The sequence below is a fragment of the Peromyscus leucopus genome, chromosome X (assembly GCF_004664715.2).
Source record: "Peromyscus leucopus breed LL Stock chromosome X, UCI_PerLeu_2.1, whole genome shotgun sequence".
Classification (NCBI taxonomy): Eukaryota; Metazoa; Chordata; class Mammalia; order Rodentia; family Cricetidae; genus Peromyscus; species Peromyscus leucopus.
Genome location: NC_051083.1, coordinates 83,917,391 through 83,932,403, shown reverse-complemented (window position 1 = coordinate 83,932,403; position 15,013 = coordinate 83,917,391). Strand labels below are relative to the sequence as shown.

The 15,013-nt window shown below is 36.8% G+C and overlaps 1 protein-coding gene across 1 annotated transcript in view; it reads right to left on the bottom strand.

The window, feature by feature from the left end:
- Positions 1-15,013, bottom strand: part of LOC114696996 (protein diaphanous homolog 2-like) — a 761,266-nt gene that overhangs the window by 181,849 nt on the left and 564,404 nt on the right.

The window sequence follows — 15,013 nt, the reverse complement described above, 5'->3', positions numbered from 1 at the left end:
AGGAAAGTATATTTTCCGTAAAACTATATTGTTCCAGCAAGTATAAAAAATAAGATAAAGAAAACCCCAAGAATAGATTTACAAGGTTTTACTTTGAGGAGTCTGAGTCTATACTGATTTTTTTCTTCATGTTAAAGGGCATAATAGTTTAAACTACTCATGAAAACCCCTCTTAACAATTCTCCTGGCTTGAAAGGATTGATTTCTTCCTATACAATCTAAGTGATTTTTACCTCTGTGGCATCTATTACCCTAGTTAGGCAAATACTCCCCACATTAGGCTAAGAGCACCCAAATATCTGGCTACTGTAGACAGAATCAAAGATTTCCACTTAAAGTTACAAACTAGATTTTATATTTCAGTGCAGCCTCTCATTATTAGCACTACTGTCATTTTGGGCCAGATGATTTTTGTTGTTGTGTGGATGTTGGCTTACGCATTAAAAGATGTTTGATAGCATCTTTGGCCTCTACCCACCAGATGCAAATTGCATCTCTTACAATGTGACAACCAAGTAGGTCTTTTGAGATTGCCAAATGTCACCTGAAGGACAAACACGCCCAAATTGAGAACAAGGGGTTTCAGAAAGAAAATTCAGAGAAGAAATGACCAGGGAGTACTCAGCCTTAAATGGGGCATACATATTACCTCCTCCAAGACTAAGGGACCACCTTAAAATGGGAGGAAAGAAGAACGTAAGTGATGGAAGATATGAAGACGTACTGTGAAACCATGTCAAATGGGCATGATATGGTAATGGTACTCTTGAAATCACAATAGCTATTGTTGTTTACACAGAGACTACAAAGACCAAGCCCATTAACATTTATCCACAGATAGGACACACCCAGAGGATCTTATGGTAGTCTATGGCTGCTGAGGGAGATGGAAGCCATGGTTTTCAGTGATGTAGCCACTAGTAGGTTACTCAGGAACCAATGAACAGCTCAATCCCAATGTGTTATAAACAAAAAACAAAATGAAACAAAAGATATGAAAATAGAATAGGGACTTGGTGAGAGATGTATGGGAGCTTATAGGGATAGAGGAGGCTCAGAGAAGGTGGAGGGATTAGTATGACCAGAATGTATTGCACACTTGTATGAAACTGTGAAAATAAATAAATTAATAATCATCAGAAAAGCACCCACTGTTGACTCAAAATCAGGTAACTTTTTCTAAATGTGGAAACTTCTAAATGACAAAATCAGGTAACTTTTTCTAAATGTGGAAACTTCTAAATGATTTTTAAGTATTTAGCCAGGGTCAGACATTTATGCAATTTGAAGCGTAAGCAGGCAATGCTTGTCTTTTCATCCAATGTTTAGTGTTTGTTTTATTCTTAAAGGATAAGGGAGAAGGCAATGTAAATGTGGCACAAAAAACACATGAAACAACATTAAAAATAGATAAAATTTCATTAAATTTAAAACAATTGCTTATCAAATGACAATGGTGGTCAGACAGGAGAGCACAGTGGTTGATGTCCTTCTTGCTATGCACAAAACCCTGGGTTCAATTCCTGTCTTACAAAGTTCATTACTTAATTAATTAATAAGATAAATGACATTGTCAAGAAAGTTGAGATACTCTCAGAATGGGAGAAAGTATTTGCAATCCATATATCATATAAGGGTAATAAAAAAAACTGGAGAAAAGAAAAATAATCCAAAAGATGGTAAAAAAAACTTTATAATCTATAAGTTATCCCTCAATAAAAATGAATATTATAAACATATATATTTGAAAAAGGCCAGAAAGTGCAAGTTGGCTTAAAATTAAAAAATAAGAAGAAGAAAATAGTAAGAAAAGGCATATATTTCAGCCACAAGATGAAGAAGTTGTATTATTTCTGGTAAGTTACATGAAAGGAGGTATGCAGAAGAAAAGAGAAAGGCGGTCAGTGCTTGTGTATACTATTGTTGTTATGGTTATTATTATTTTTTTATGGTCAAATCTTTTATATGCTAAATAGTTACCAAGATCCAGGTGGACGCTGGTATTTTCAATTTAATGGACTATTTCAGTCTAAGACTACTATCACGAGGAGAGCTTTACAACAAATTTATGAAGATAGAGAAATAGCCTGGTAACTTTCATTAGTCATCCTTTTGATGTAAATTCCTTCCTTCCTTCCTTCCTTCCTTCCTTCCTTCCTTCCTTCCTTCCTTCCTTCCTTCCTTCCTTCCTTCTTTCCTTCATTTCTTCCTTCTTTCTTTCCTCGTGTGTGTGTGTGTGTGTGTGTGTGTGTGTGTGTGTGTGTGTGTGTTTGTGTGTGAAGATCTTCCTGTATCACAGGCTGGTCATGAACTTCATATGTAATAGAGGATGACTTTGAACTTCCGATCATTCTGCAGCTCCCTCCTGAGTGCTGAGTATTGGGATCTGTAGCTAGAGTTTTCCTGCCTTGCCCACAGTCAGGACAAATCTTTGTCACCCGCCAGTCCCACAGCCGCTCAGACTCAACCAAGTAAACACAGAGACTTATATTGCATACAAACTGTATGGCCATGGCAGGCTTCTTGCTAACTGTTCTTATAGCTTAATTAATCCATTTCCATAAATCTATACCTTGCCACGTGGCTGGTGGCTTACCGGTGTCTTCACATGCTGCTTGTCATGGCGGCTGGCAGTGACTCCTCCCACCTTCCTGTTCTCTCAATTCTCCTTTCTGTTAGTCCTGTCTATACTTTCTGCCTGGCCACTGGCCAATCAATATTTTATTTATTGACCAATCAGAGCAATTTGACATACAGACCATCCCACAGCAGGGATCACAGGCATAGACACTCCACTATCCCACTATGTTAAATGGAGCTGGGGACTGGACCCAGAGCTTCTTTGAGGAAGCCCTCTGTGCACTGAGCTATATCCCCAGTTCTCTTAAAAAATTCTAAAATCCTTGGGATCTCAAAAGTGGTAATGCATTTGTTATGCTAATGTATCTATAAATTGAGGGTAGCTACTCTCACAGAAGTTCCTGCACTTAAAGTAGTCCATGTTTTCTCCAATGTATCACTTCACCTGCCTATTTATTTTTATCCTTTAAAGCATTGTTAACAGTAAGTTGGTAAATAAATGTTTTTCCAAATACCATGAACCACTTTAGGAAATTAGTCTACTCTAAGAATGTATAGGGCCAGGAACACAAAACAAGGCCTGGGATTCTGAAGTGGGGAGGGGAACTGAAGGGAGGCTTGGGGACTAAACCCTCAAACTTTGGGATCTAATACTACCTTCAAGTGGGTGGTATCAAAGATCAGATTAGGGAACATCCAGCTATTGTCCACAGTGGCAGTGTGCACTGTACTCAGGAGAAATGACCATATATTTTGAGGTCAGAGAAGTCTTCTCCTATGATTGCTGTGGTATGAAAGCAGAGGAAATGCAGTATGCTTTTCTATATATCTCCTTACTCTGCTAATAATGGCTGTGCTTTAAAGAAACTCTATTATGTGCCTAGTGTTTTTAAGACATACTATCGAATCTCTATAAAGATAAAAAGGACTCATGCAAATATTATTCAATCTCATTTATAGAACATGGAATTTCAGTTCAGATAGATGAAGTGACATGTCCAAGGCTATACAAGTACTTAACTTTTAGAACCATTTATGGTTGCTTGGCATCCTCAACTATGTTCATGTAGACTATACCCAAAGGGAGCTGTTGTGAAAATTATACAATACTTGCATATATTTGAATTTCAGATAAACCATGAGTAATTTTGAATCTAAGTATATTCTATACAATATTTAGGATACATACCACAGAAATCATATAATATCTAGCATACATTGATACTAAAGTTGTGATTTCTCTAAAATTCAAGTTTTAGTGGACATCTTGTGATTTATTAACTTATTTCTCTTTCTTATTTTGCTTTTTGACAAGGGGTCTTGAAATGTCACTCAGGCTAGAGTTCACTATATAGCCCAGACTAAGCTTGATCTTGTAATCCTCAGGATTTAGGCCCCAAAGTGTCAGGATTACAGGCACGTGCCACTATGCCTGGTCTGCATCTTTGTTTTCTCTTGACAAATCTGAAAATCCTTTTCTTAAGCTTCTACTCATTTTTATATGTATCTCTTAAATTAATAGGCTATCTAATGAAGACTATACAAATTATATTAAAATGCCCAAATATAAAGTATGTTTTGAGATCAGGAATGCTGGTAGAGATTATTGAGGTAGGCTTTACGTTGTCCATTGCCTTGGATCATGCTACTTCTTTAACATTCTTCTCATATTCCTTTAAAAGTCATTTTTGACTATACACAAAATTCAAAAGCATGAGTTTATATAAAAATCATAACTTATACAACTGAAGATGATAGACAATAAGGTAATCACTAATATCAGGGACTTGAAGGAAGAAATGTGGCAGCTATACAATTAGACTACATTTCTGGATGAAATAGAGACTTGAATGATATCTAGGAAAATATGCAAGAGACTTAAATATTAAGTCCATCAATCCTCATAACAATGGTTTCATATCAATTACCTTTAATTTTATTAGAGTGAAAGGTAAGACATTTCAAGATTCCTTTAATATCTAAAAATACAGGAGGGAAAGAACTCTTTAGAGGGATATATTCCTATCACCTTGAATATTACAAAACTAAAAACAAAGGAACAAAAGCAGGAGAAAAAATAAGGTAAGTTTAAAATAAATACTTGACAACTATTAGTAGTATATTACTCGTCCAACCTCAGTGAACATTTTAACATACAAGCACATGCACATGTACACACACACTTTAAGTAAGCATTATTGTTTCTTAGTGTAGAGATTGCCAACTAATTAGATTTTGTATTTCTACAGGAAAGTAGTCTCTTAAGGGATGCTAATGGAAAAATGTTTCCATAGTAGCTTCCTACGAGGTAAAAGATATGTTTACAGAATGAAGTCTAAGTTAATATTATAACTATCATTCAAGAATCAGTAAAAAGAATGAAGGAGAAAATACAACAGAAAACATGTCTAAAATTTCCTACAAAATAGTCACCAACAATTTTACATTTCTCAATGAAATCTATATTGTTTTGTTGAAAATGAATGAATGAATCATCTTACTATGACTGATGTCCATAACTAACAAGTGAGACCTATGAACTAAAAATGGCATTTACAAATACATAGCTCATGTAAATGCTACACTTATTTTTATTACAATTAAAGTTTTAAGAAAGAATAACTTAAAATAAAGATGTTTAAAAGAAATATGGAAATTTTATAATATATTTCAGATTTTATTATATATATGTGAGTTTGACAGGAGTTATTCTGTACAGGAGATTATATTCCTCTCAGAAGCCATAGGTAATAAATAAAAAGTCCAGTTTCAGGTGTGGGATACCTCCCCTTGAGTTGTTGGGAGTATTGGAGATCTCCCAAATAGTACAGGCTATTGCCATTGTTCTTGGTTGCCTACCATAATGTGATGGTAAAATCCTGTTGCTGAAGACAGCATATATATTGGCCACAAGACATGGAGAAATCCAGTTTGTACTGTCTAGGAAGCATCTTCCCTGTTGGCTAGCTTTCATAGTACTGGAAGGCACTATGTAGGCATCTGGGAATACATACTTAATAGTCTTACTCAGTTGTGAACTCTGTGAAGGACAATAATGATCAGAGTAGAAAGATATGCCCATGGATGCAATAGTGGCATATGTTATTGTAGTACCCAAGTGCTTTTTGATTGGCTGTAAGACTTACTCCACAGGAGGAAATTCATGTCAGGCACTGTAAATCTATCCAAGAATCCATGGTTGGGGAGTTCACAGGCCCCATAGTATCAGACTATCACTAAATTTGTACCCTTATAACCACAGATTAGCATAGCTCTTAGAACTCATCAGAGGAGTTTCTTCATACAGTGGATAGTGGCTAATGTAGAAAGTTTCTAAATAAGGATTTTGCATCATTTCTTTATGATTTGTCTCAGAACAGAGGATTCACTTGGTATACCTAAAGATTGACAGAAGAAGTCAGAGAATCATACTGAACTGTCAACCTATGGGATGATGTCAACCATGTAGAGGGCTGTACTTGCCCATTTAGTTAATCTTTTCTGGAAATGTCCCCTCTTTTTCTTTTCAAAATTCTACCTTCTAACATTTTACTCTACTTTACACATTGGCTTTAACTGTCCTGGCTGCTAGTGATCCTTCTATAATTTTCTACATTTTCCTGGAACCCAGATCAAAGAGCTGTGAAGATACAAATCTCAATGTATTGTGTCACAAAGTAATGTACTGGTAAGCTGGGCTGTGGTCTTATTTGTTGGTTTAATAAATGTGGGTGAAAATTCTAAATACTTGAGGTAGTAGTAAACCAGGATCCATATTTGTCCAGATTTTCCTCTCTCATTTTAGAATGATAACACCAGGTTACAAATTAGAAGCTTAAGATGAGCTTTTCAGCATTTGACTGAGAAGCTGAAGAACCATGTGATTGCAGGAGGAAACCACTGCAGTCATTCATTAGAATTTTCAGCGGCAATCATGATCAAATTAAGGCTTTCCATTAAGGAAAGGAAGAAATCCTATTCTTTAATTAATAGCAAACAACATTAGATAGTCCTTCTCTATAGTTTCATTGTGCTTAAAGGGCATATTGGATTGAAGAAGTCTCGACAAATGCTCAGGGCAATGAGTTTTCAGCTACAGCAACCAGACTCAGAGAGTCAGAGCCTCTTAAGACTTTATAAGCACTGAAATACTGCTAAACTTTTTCTTTCCCAGAGATTTCCACTTATTATGGTACAAGTGACCTTTAAAGTTCCTCTTATGAAAGATCTCATGAATACTTCATCAACCAATCAGCTACAATTGCAACAGAGGTACAACTTTCTTACTTACAGGCGTAATTGAAACCTTGATTAGCTTCCTCAAGTAGTTAGGTGACTCAGTAACAGACACTGAACAAATATACTGGTAGCATAGCTAGATGGTACTTAGAGTCTTGCTCTAACCTATGTAAATATGGTATGAAACACAAATGTATTGATACACTTGCCACAGGTAAAGCAGAAACCAAACAGAATCTCTCTTCTCCTTAATTCATATGTTCTATGCTTTCTACAGTCAATGTTGGTCTGTGTCCATCTCCTTTCCTCTCACACATTTTTTTAACCTTCCACTGAAACTCTGCTGCATTTGTATGTCTGGCAGAAAAATCCATTTATTACTATTCAATATCCTCCTAATCCTTTACAAAGCCTTATATACTAACCCTCAGTACAAGGAAGGTCTCTGACCTTGTCTCCCCATTGCCCATTATCCTCCAGTATCATTAGTCTCTTTTGCTTAGCTTGAAATCTTATACCTATATTGCCTCTAGGCCTACACACCTCCATCCTCTCTCTCTTTTAATGTCCCCTCTGTCACTACTTCTTCCTCGACCATCTTATACAATAGAACCCCCTAAACTCTGTTTCCCTCTTCACTAATATTGAATTCAGAACATAAAAGGTCAAAGCCTAGTTAAAATTTCCATACTCTTTGGTTCCTTAGAATTAGCAGCTGGAGCTGGTTGATTTACATAATAACAGTTTTCAGCCTGGGAGTTCTCAAAACATTAAATTACTAAGAACATCTCCACACATAGTTCCCCATACACCTCATATTTCTTTATTGTGAAAAATCATAACAGCCTTGAAAAAAACACTAATTTACTTTGGGAAGGTAGCTTTCTTTCTAACCATCTATAGGCTTTGGGTCATTGACATCAATCTATACCTGCTTTCTTAGAAATGCCAATGCTGAGTGTTTCTGAGGGTTGATATTTGTGACTTGTACTGATGTAGCTCAATTTTCTGCCCAGAAAATTCCTTTGGACAGAAATTAGCACTTAACTCAGAGCCTCCAAGGTTAAGAGAAAAGATGCATGCTAATTTCAGAAGTGAGGTGTTTGTTTTCAAGGAGATATTTACAGGGTCCTCAAGCATTCATACCATACAGCTTCTCAGTAATCTTTTGTTTTAAGACAAAATATTTTCTGATTTGGGTAGATGGTTTATATAAAAAGTTCAGTGAGTTGATTTGATAAATGATTCCCTTTTGGCAAGGGACAGACTCACGGAAGAAATTGATGTGCTACAGGTGAGAGAGGCAGCTGAAGTGAATTCAAGTAAGTGCTCACCAAAGGAGCCCTCTTTTATTCTGCACAACCAGCTCACTGCTCGTACTCCTTGGGAAACAAATAAAAAATTAATGTGTCTTTCACTTGCAGTACATATCTGGAGGTTTGACAGACAAACAGATCTTTGCACACCAGCATGGTCGTGAAGAGAATCTCAAAGGTAAATTATTAAAAACAAGAAGACAGAAAAAAGACTGTTATGTGCAAATCTCCTTGGATATTAAACTTGCAGTTGGTTACAAAGCGGTCATGCGCCAATAATGATGGCTGGCTGGGATCCCCAAGGCCTTCTTTTAAAATTTGCCTTACAACTGCAAAAACATGTGATCTGAAGTTGGAGGAAAAACTGTCTGTCCTGTCACAGTCCATTAGGGTGCTGAACTATGATTAGCTAGAAGTTAATCTCCAATCTGTAGCATGGAAAAGCTTTTCAAATGCTTTAGGTTTCAGCAGACATTTTTGTAGTAGGAATGTGAGCATCCATCTTTGCATCTCGGAAAGAAAAACAATTGAGTTCAATGTGTCTCTGTGGACCACTATTTGATTAAAATCTATGAAGCACTTTGAGTGACCATAGGAAATTAATATATAACTTTTTTGAGCTAAAGGAAGAAATGAAATTCTGAAGCGACTGATATAGTATTTTAATGGAAAAACATCTCAGGGAAGTATGAGTGGAGGAAAACACAGCAGTTACAGTTAAGTAACAGTTACAGTTAAGTTACAGTTAAGTTAAGTTACAGTTGTGAGGCCTGTGTTTACTGTCTTACTACTGTGTCTAAGAAGCTAGAAGAGGCAGCATAATTAATAAGGTTTTGTTGCTTTGCTTTTCAGAGGATTCAATGCATGGTCCGATGCAAGTTATGAACAGCCAAGTAACAGCCCTGGCCCCTCAATAAGGTTCTAATGTGACCAACTGAGGTGTAGTGAGAAGCGTGGGGAAACTTGGATGAGTATATCAAGTTACCTTGATATACTAGTAGAATTTATAGACTTGCCCAATAGGAACAGTCCTCATGAAATGTGAGCCTGAGTCCCCTTCTAACTGTAGATAGACTTCCATGATCTCCCACAGGAACCTATTGTGATACTGTATCACTTGTACAAAGGAAACACTTCCTTATGTCTCAGCAAAAGCTGTCAGTTTTTAAGCCTGTGTCTTGTTTATTGACCTCTGTGTAAAAGAAAGCTAGTCAAAATCTTCCTTTACAATATTTTCCTAGAGGTGTAGCTTGTCTTCAGGACTCTCCACAGAAGTGAAGCTAACCCTCAAGAGCAATACAGGAGATTCTTTTCAGTTCATAATGTGAGGGATTGGGGAGGGATGGGGCTTAGGGGCCTTAGAGAAAAATCTGTGGTCTTCATCTCCCACACCCCCAGGCTCAATCCTTCTTCCTCAGCCTATTGAATGCAGCAATTACACAATTCACTGTCCATTTATAGAATAAAAAGTTCCTCATGGATATCTTATTCCATAAGTTTAATAACACTTGGGTACCCCTCTGGGTCGTTTCTACCTGTTAAGATATTATTTTCGAATTCTAAGTTTCCCCATTCTGATATGCCTTCCCCCCAAATAAGAACACAAAGACTGGAACAATAAGAGGTGTGCTGTTCTAGTTCTACCACTTTTTGATGCTCACATTATTCTTAAATACAGCATCTCTCTTGTAACATTTTCAAGTGCAACTGTAAAGTCAGATCGGGTCCAATATATCTGTTGCAGCCATCAATCCTCTTTTCAAACAGCCTCCTTGGGAAGTCATAAACTTATTTTGGTGAAGGCATTAATCTGTGTTTGAAATTCCTTTCCAAACTGAACTCCGAATCTACTGAAATCAGTTGCATTATCTTAGATTCTCATTAGTTTTAAGCAGAGATTTTGTTACCCAGTTCCATCATCTATTGTACTATAAAACTTGCTTTAATATCATTTTTGGCTATTTCCAGAAATGACAGCAACCTAAATTTCAAAGATTAAGTGCACCTGGTAAGATCTAAAACATATGCTATAGAACACTTAGAGAATTCTAAAACAGAAGTTCCCTAAAATTTGAAGATAAGGTCATTGTCTTTTAATAAAAATAATAAGAAACGTAAGATTTCTTTGACTATACACATTTCTGGTGTGTTCTTTAAAAAATTCACACTTCATACATTGCCTAATGTATGGTAAGTACTGTTTCACTAAAACTCAAGAATCCTTCTTTTATGATGTATTTGTACCTGGGTTTGTCTCTATACTATCTGTTTGATGTCCTTAGTTTATATTTTAACTTCCATCTTACTGGACTTGATTCTATTTTTTTGATGCAACATACACATTTAATAATGTTTTTTACTCCCACCCCATCTTATTTTGAATGAAATGCTTTTCTTTGGGCGGTGGGAGAGACAGGAAAAAACAGAAGAGACAAAGAAGATAAGACAAAAATACTCTATAGATTTTTTTGTCTTCAGTGGTATGCAGGAAATATTCATTCATTCATTCACTCATTCATTCATTAATTCTCAACCATGTTTATCACAGGTTCTAGTCCCTGGATAATCACGTAAGGTTTAGTCACTCATGGTGCTGTACTCTGACAGAAAGAAGACAGAACAATGTTAATTTTCTGTGGCTCTATCTCCTAAACTCAGGTTGGGTATTGTCATAAGGGTAGATGGACTAGTATCCTGGAGTATACCATCTACTTCTTTTTAATCATATTGATAATGAATGTCACTCAGGAAGGAATAAAAATCTTAGGGAATAAGGTGATATTTCTTTCTTTTGGACTACAGGGAACTGATTCTTTCATAGAAGTAAATTAAAATGGTTGAGCTCAATTTTCTTTTCACAAAGCTATCTTGATTACCAGTCACAACTCTGTGCTTTTCTAAGTACAAAGTGATTGTTTGCTGATTTGTTGTGCTATCTTCTAAACTATTGACAGCAAGATGTCCTTCAAGGAATTATGGGGTTGTATCTTTCCCTTTATTGATGCTGTCTGAACAATCAGTATAATTTTCCTACACAAACATGCACACATACACACAGACACACACACACACAGACACACAGACACACACACACACACACACACACACACACACACACACACACACCATGCTACACCACGCCACACCACACCAGACAATGGAAACTAAGCAACACAAATGTTAAAAATGAAGCCCTCACGAAGCACGGGGAAGTAAGATAATATGGCACCTATGGGTCACAGTGGTCCATACATTAAGCCAATACCAGTTAGATTGTTGGTAAGGAAAATTAAATTTCTAATAATTAGAAGGCAATGGGAGTCCTTATATGTCTTATCTTTTCATAAATGGGAGACTCCAGGGCCTGCTTCACTAATGGCCACTGAAAAATGCACTCATCCTTTTTATATATAATCCTATTATATGGGCTTCACATTTCACATACATTTAAATGTCTGTCCATATATTTCTTTTATGAAAGTTTACTTCAGCCTTGCCTACTTTTGCAGCCTCTGAGAGGGTAGGCTCACTGTCAGCTCAGTTCACTTCAGGTGTGATATTCTTTTTGGACAGACATCCTTTATTTATACACTTACGTATTTTTGAGCTACACTCTAGTTTAAGGCTTGCCTTAAACTCACAGCAATGACCCTGCATCAGTTTTTAGAGTTCTGGCATTATAGGCATAAGCCACCACACCTGACTCAGATAAGCACTCTCAACAATAAGTTACGTACATAGAACACTTAATACAGATGAGGCATGCATAACTATTTCTTAATTAATGAAAACTGGGTAATTAATTTAGTCTAAACACTAGCTGAACGTATAATGGACAAATAATATTCTTGAGTTTTCTTTATTGGTGGTTTGACCCTTTTTAAAGAGCTTAAATCATGAGCTGAACAACTTACATGCAGAGGCATATTCACATATAGTGAGTGTCTCACTGTTTAAGGAGTATATATAAATTTGAAAATAAGTTCGGAGAAGAATTGAGGAAATATGTCAAAATTTGGAAATTACAAACCACAAACAAAAGATGGGTAACTAAGCCAGGCGGTGGTGGCGCATGCCTTAATCCCAGCACTCGGGAGGCAAAGGCAGGCGGATCTCTGTGAGTTAGAGGCCAGCCTGGGCTACAGAGTGAGTTCCAGAAAAGGCGCAAAGCTACACAGAGAAACCCTGTCTCAAACAACAACAACAACAACAACAAAAAGAAGGGTAACTAATCTCAAGGACAACTGGATTAAGGAAAAGAACTATATCCATGGACAGAATATAACTACTTACTTAAAGGGGAAGTTCATTGGAGAGATTCCAGAAGTCAGAATGCTAGAAAAGACTTAAAAAAGGATACTACTATACAGATGGTAAAGTAATGGAACCAAGACAAGAAAGTGTTTTCTACTGAAAATGATTAGGAAGATTAGCTAGTTTGGTGCAAAAGAGGTACAGAAAACATGCTAGAGTCCAAGTCGTAATGTAAACCCTTAGATAATTCCTCCATTTATATTCTAGGATATTTTGTTTCCATAATTAAATATGCCTGAGTCATTACCTATTAAAATAGGAAAAATAAAATGAACAAACAATTTACTGTCTCTTATTGATGTCTTGGGACTTGGATATGCTATAGCTGAGAGTGTTGATCTCTCATAAAATATCTGCAAATAATGCACTGTGGATCATTTCAACAACGAGTTTGAATGAGATACAGGTCAGAACTAGAGACATTTTGCTTTAAAATCATCTCTCCAAAACTAGAAATAATAAGGGTACTCTTACATACTAGTGATTGCATTCTGGGAAGCAAGCCATTCCATCTGTATATGTAAACTCTAGCTACATTGCACAATGTAAAACATCTCACTAGTGATTATGTCTTTGATCATGACCTAGATTTGGCCGAATAGCACTGCTTACTTAGTGATGGGAATATCCTTTGCTTACTATGCTAATGATCTAATGCCCTCTCCTTTACCTTCCTCCTCCCGAGGTAATATGCCATTATTTATAGAGGAATTTTCTGGTCTCACCATGAATCTTCTGTTTAAGTTGCCTTATTTATTGGTAGAGAGGGATTTTTGCCATTAGGCTTGACATGTTGGACAAATAACTTGCATGAGGATTTAGGGAGTTTACAGACACACTGGATTTTATATCCTGTACAAAATTTTGCAATAATAAATGTCATATTTTAGACTTGACTTCTTTCAATGTGAACTTCTGAACAAAGTATCATGGATTTTCTAGTACATTGAAATATCAGTGTTAATTTCTCTATTTTGTGTTTTTATTAAAGCAAGCTGAAGGAAAAACCAGCTTTCATTATAACTAAGCAATGGAAAAATAATTAGATTTTGTCATGTTTACCTTACATGGGGAGTTTTGTTTCCTTCAAAGTGTCTTAGAAGAGGGCAAGAGTTAAAGAACCAGAAAGATGGGGAATTCAAATGATAGAGAAGGTAGGGCTTAGGATAGAGTATGGTGGTTCTCTCCTCTAATCCCAGGACTTGGCAAACTGAGGAAGGAGGATCACTATCAGTTGGTTAGGATACATGTAGAGTGGGTTCCAGGCAAGCCTGGGCTATAGAATGAGACTCTCACAAAACAAAACAAAGCACACACACAAGCAGAAGGTCGCAGGCTGGAGAGATGGCTCAGCCATTAAAGGCTAGGCTCACAACCAAGAGTATAAAATGCAGGTCTACATCCCATCAATAATTATGTGTGGGCTATGAGGACAGTTATATTCATAAAGCAATAATAACATGGAGCAATAAATTGCGCAGATAGTAAGCAAGACATAGCAGAGAAAAATAGCCATTGAATAGAATATTGAAGGACAATGATTTTTCCAGGTGGAAGACAGGTTGTAAGTATGATAATGTGCTGCTTAGTTTTTGTCAACTTGATACAAATGAGAGTCACCTGGTGTCTTAGTTAGGGTTTCTATTGCTGTGCAGAGACACCAAGACCACGGCAACTCATATAAAAGGAAAGCATTTAATTGAGGCTGGCTTATAGTTCAAAAGTTTAGTCCATTATCATCATGGCAGGAAGCATGGCAGCATGTAGGCAGACATGGTGCTGGAGAGGCAGCTGAGAGTTCTACATCTGGATCCATGGGCAGAAGGAAGAGAGAGAGACACACTGGCCAGGCTTGCGTTATCCAAGACCTCAAAGTCCACTCTGTAGTGACACACCCCCTCCAACAAAGCCACACCCATTCCAACAAGGCCACACCTCCTAATAGTGCCACTCCCTATGGGATATGGGGTCATTTTTATTCAAACCACCATACCTGGGAAAGAGGAACACAAAGTTGAAAAAACAAACTACCTCCATCAAATTGGAGTGCATGTCCTGAGTGCATGTCTGTGGATCATTTTCTGGATTAAAGATTGATGTTTGGTCAGGTGGTCCTTGGTTGAATAAGAGAACTAGCTGAGCAATGAAGAAAGCAGCATTCCTCTGTGGTCTCTACTTCAGTTCTGGCTTCCAGGTTTCTGTTTCTGTGTTCCTGATTTGGTTTCCCTTGATGATGGACTATAACCTATAAGCAAATAAAGCCTTTCCTCCCCCTAGTTAGTTTTGGTCATGGTGCATATCACAGAAACAGCAAACTAGGACAGTAGGCATTCAAAGCACAGAGCATTGGTTGGGCAACTTAGTTTTCCAAAGGCTTCCCAATTAGACTTTATCTACATTAGACTTTATCTATGGGTAGTCACTGAAAGTTTTTGAAAAGACAAGTGTCCTAAAGATATCTACAGTTTAGAAAAATATATCTTAAAGCAGCATGATGTCAGTTTGAAGAGTGCTAACAGTAAACTCATGACAAGTTAAAAAAAATATTGCAGTAATCGATGGGA